The following is a 4,706-nucleotide window of genomic DNA, read 5'->3' on the forward strand; positions in this document are numbered from 1 at the left end:
ATAACCATGTGAAAACGTGTGGAAAATAACAACACGGTCTTTGCAAGATCCAAGATTCAACAATGAGACAGACGTGAATGTGCCTATAGCACAGTGCTCCAAACAAAAACGGGAATTTAACAAATATTGAATTTAAAAAAAAAAAAAAAAAATATATATATATATATATATATATATATATATATATATACATACACAGATTATTCTATGACCCCCTTTCCCTATCTTTTAAGCATTAGCTAAAAATTGGGCTGCAAATGCGTAAAGGTCAAAATTGAAATCCCCAAAGTATATAACAAATCCAGAAGTCATTGCCTACAGCAGAAATACATGTTATATTTTCACTAAACTACTCTCTTTTCTTCCTGGGCACATAGAAAGGCTCCGATTTGTAGCCCAGCTTGCATCTAAGAGGAGCCACGAGATCTTTCCTGGCCGACAGAATCTGAAAATTTCCATACATACCTCTAGATCTGGTCACTAAAACTTACCCTCCTGGATCTAAGGTATCAGCTCTGGCAGACCAGTCCTCCAACAGAGAACAATGAGAAAAATTAGATGCAATAGAAAACAGAGCAAAACAAAAGGCAAACTTAGAAGGCATGGCAGAGTTATCAGGGCAGACGGAACTTAAGAAACCCTGATGCTACCCACGAGTGACAAATCACCGAGGTGAGCATGACTTTCTCTACCACTTCCATCAATCTCATCATCTCTCAGCATGTGTGACAAAGTGGCCACATTTGGAGAGACAGAGCAGAAAGCGGTTGCTGGGAGACTAAGATGCTAAGCTTTTGGCAATGCATCATGTTGGGGGGCACAATTCAGAAGTTTAGGGTCCACCTCAGGGCAAAGTCTCTGCAGGATCACACTCCACGGTTAGAACAAAGCCGAAACGGACCACATCTTACAAGGATTGGAAACTCAGCCTCAAATCAGCTCTAATCATTTAGCCAGAAAATAAATCGCATCTTTTATGGTAAAACGTAACAGTATCCCTAGACTCTAATATTTATTAACAAAATGTCTGGCCTTCCGTTCAGAATTACCAAGCATATGAAGAGACACAAGAGAAAAGGAATTAACAGAAACAAACATGGGTCATCCAGGTATTTGAGCTGCCAGCACAGACTTTAAAATAACTGTGATTTTAGTATGTTCAGGAAAATCGCGCGAAGATGAGAATTTCACCAGAGAACTTGAAAACTAAAGTGGAAATTCTAGAATTAAAAAATAGGTAATTACTGAAATTCACGCAGCTTAGAATTCTATACCAAGTGAAAATACACATCAATAACGACGGTGAGGAAGGTTTAAAGAGCTTGGAAGTCACTCACCACTCTGTCCCAACAAGTAAGTACAAACTAAACAGAGGGAAAAATCAACAACTCTTCTTGGATCCCTAAGAAAGGGGAGGTCCAAGGACAAACTGCTGCCCCTCAAGACCGGAGAGAAGGGTGAATACAGATCATCACAGCTTCCCAGAGCAGAGAATCACGAAGAAATTGCCACAAGAAGCAGTGCTAGGGTAAGAAAATTTGAACTGTGATTTATGAATTAATTGCTGAAGGCTCAGTGTGGACAACTCTCAGAGTTAAAAACTCCAGTGGGACCCAATCACAGGGAAGGTCCACAACATTGTGAGATTTACCTCTAGGAGCTCAGCCAGATTCCTTTAGTAAATATCTGGAAAAAAAAAAAAAAAAAAAAGGAAGGAAGGAAGAGGAAGGAAGGAAGGAAGGAAGGAAGGAAGGAAGGAAGGAAGGGAAAGGAAGGAGGAAGGAAGGAGGTAAGTGACTTAAGTGAATGAAGGTACTGCGGAATAAAACGACAGGAAGGAAGGAAGGACAGTGAAGGAAGGACGTCAGGAAGAACGGAATTCCTCTCCTTTTCCTTCCTTCCTTCCTTCCTGACTACTCTTCCCCCTCCTTCCTCCCCTCACCTCCATCCCCTACCTCACAATCCCCGTCCCAAACTCACGATACCCTCCCCACAAGAAAAGAAAATCCCCACAGGCTTTCTTCAGGGAGGGAGAATAAGGAACCATTTTTCAAATAAGCCAGAGGCTCTGTTCTTCATTACAAGGCCCGTCCTCAGGGAAAAATAGTTAACCTGAAACTAACCTGCTGGGTCCTTATCAGAGCCTAGTTTGCCTGGGGAAAGGTAAACACCCAACACCAGTCTATTGGTGCTATCCTGTCCCACCTAAATGGAGAAAAAACCTGAGAAACACTTGTGAGAAAGTTCACAGTCCAGACACACAGCATCCCTGAGAGACTGAGACCTAATCAATCACGGGACTAGAGAGTGCTTCCTGGGCGCCTGGGTGGCTCAGCTGGTTGAGCGTCAGACTTCAGCTCAAGTCATGATCTCACGGTTCGTGAGTTCAAGCCCCGCGTTGGGCTCACCGCTGTCAGCCCAGAGACCATTTCTGATCCTCTGTCCCCCTCTCTCTCTTTCTCTCTGCACCTCCCGGCTTGTGCTCACTCGCTCTCTTTCTCTCTCAAAAAACAAGTAAAACATTAAAAAATAATACTTACATAGACTGCTTCCCCTTCCCCACACCTCACCCCCACGTCGCTAAAAGCCCTATCCACTGGAGTTGCTTTGACTCAGTGCATCATGTCTGATTATGAAGAAAAAGTTAAGAGGGCATACCAAGAGGTAAAAATATAGTTTGAAGAGGCAGAGTAAGCATCAGGATGCTTGCTACACCAGATGCAGCATTATGGCAGGGAAATTGGAACCATCAGATTAGATATTCGAAACAACTATGATTAATCTGCTAAGGGCTTTAATGGATAAAGTACATGGCTTGAAAGAACAGATGTTCAATGAAAGCTAAGAGATAAAAATCCTGAGAAAGACTCAAAAAGAAATACTAGAGGTAAAAAAAAAAAAAAAAAGAGCAAAGAAAACAAAAGAAACACTGTAAGAGAAATGAAGACCAACTTTCATAAGTTGGACATGGCTGAGGAAAGAATCAGTGAGCTAGAGGATATAGCAATAGAAAGATCAAAAACTCAAAAGCAAAGAGAACAAAGATGAAAAATACAGAACAGATTTCCAGGGACTGTGGACAACTACAAAAGATGTAATGTTCACAGAACGAGAATGCCAAAAGGAGAAGAAAGAAAGGAACAGAAGAAATATTTAAAATAATAATGACAGAATTTCCCCCCAGTTAACACCAGACCACAGCTCCAGGAAATTCAGAGTTCACCATGAAGGATATATGTCAAAAAACCTCCACCTAGAAAAATGAGATACAAAGAGAGAGGGAGGCAAACCATAAGTGATTCTTAAACACAGAGACCAGACTGAGGGTTGCTGAGGGGAGAGGAGTGGGGGGATGGGCTAAATGGGTGATGGGCATTAACGAGGGCACTTGTCACTTGTCACTTGTCGGGATGAGCACTGGGTGTTATATGTTAAGTGATGAATCACTAAATTCTACTCCTGAAAACAATACTACACTACATGTTAACTAACTTGGATTTAAAATTTAAATAACATGTAAAAATTATTTTAGAAAATCTATACCTAGGAACATCTTCAAACTACAGAAAATCAAAGATTAAAAAAAATATATCCTGAAGGAAGCAAGAGAGTGAAAACACATTACCTATAGCGAAACTTCTCAGAAACCACGCAAGGAAGAAAAGAGTGGAGGGAAATATCGAAAATATTGAGAGAGAAAGGAGAGAAAAAAAGAAATTAGACATTTCATAACAGACAAAACCCGAAGAATCTACATTACATGAGTTTTTACAATGTGTTTTACTTTGTGAAAATTCATCAAGCCACATACTGAACATGATAAAACTTTATTTTCTTCTAAAATGTTTACAGAATGGTGAGGAGGAGGGGAGATGAGAAATAGGAAGTTTTAATGACTATATTCACCCTTCCCACTGTAAACCACCTGTCACAGTCTCCAGTTCTCGATGGGGAAACTAATTAACTTCAAATCATGTTCACAACTTTGCTAATTACAAAAGACTGGACATTTTGACTACTGGACTTTCAATTACCTAAATATAACCAGAAAGTACATAGGGTTCCTGAGCCTTTATCCAGAGTCAACGATATATACACTAGGCAACATGGCACCCGGTGATCCTTCCGAGTCCTTGGCTATACAGGTTGGGGAGGCCTGAACCAGGCCTCCTATGCCGAGATGCTTCAAAGCCTTGTTGAAAATGTCTGGGTCCCCCTTGAAGCCCCATCACACCCAAGTTTACCAGGAGATTTAGGTAGGAGTGGGGTTGATGGGCATCATCGTTCATAAAATCAGGAGCGCTGATGAAAGAAGTCAAGCTTTGAAAGCTTTGAGTCCTAGACCTGCTCAGGGTCATCATTAACCAGCTTTACTTGGAGTACACATCAGATGGGGCATCAGTCTGGCTGTAGATCTCAGGTAAGCTCTGTTAGAGGAGAACATGGAGCACTGCTGTTCACTTGTAGACGTACTGCCTTTGTGGCATGAATAAAAGGACCTGTGAGGTGCACCAAAAAAAAAAAAAAAAAAAAAAAAAAAAAAAGGCATTGTGTTTGTAATTATTTTCAAACCCTCCTGAGATGGTCTGCTTGCTCTTCTCTTGTCTTTGTGCTCAAGGCAGAGGATGCAGTGGAGGATGGGAGTCACAGCTTGGAACATAGCTGCCCCATCAAAAAACTCATTTTGGACTTATTGTGAGTGAGAC

General features: G+C 41.1%; 1 pseudogene; it reads left to right on the forward strand.

The window, feature by feature from the left end:
* The first annotated feature begins 4,180 nt into the window (after positions 1-4,180).
* LOC115523173 lies at positions 4,181-4,364 on the forward strand (annotated as a pseudogene).
* Positions 4,365-4,706: the final 342 nt, after the last annotated feature.

Source organism: Lynx canadensis, chromosome C2, assembly GCF_007474595.2.
Source record: "Lynx canadensis isolate LIC74 chromosome C2, mLynCan4.pri.v2, whole genome shotgun sequence".
In the NCBI taxonomy this organism is placed as follows: Eukaryota; Metazoa; Chordata; class Mammalia; order Carnivora; family Felidae; genus Lynx; species Lynx canadensis.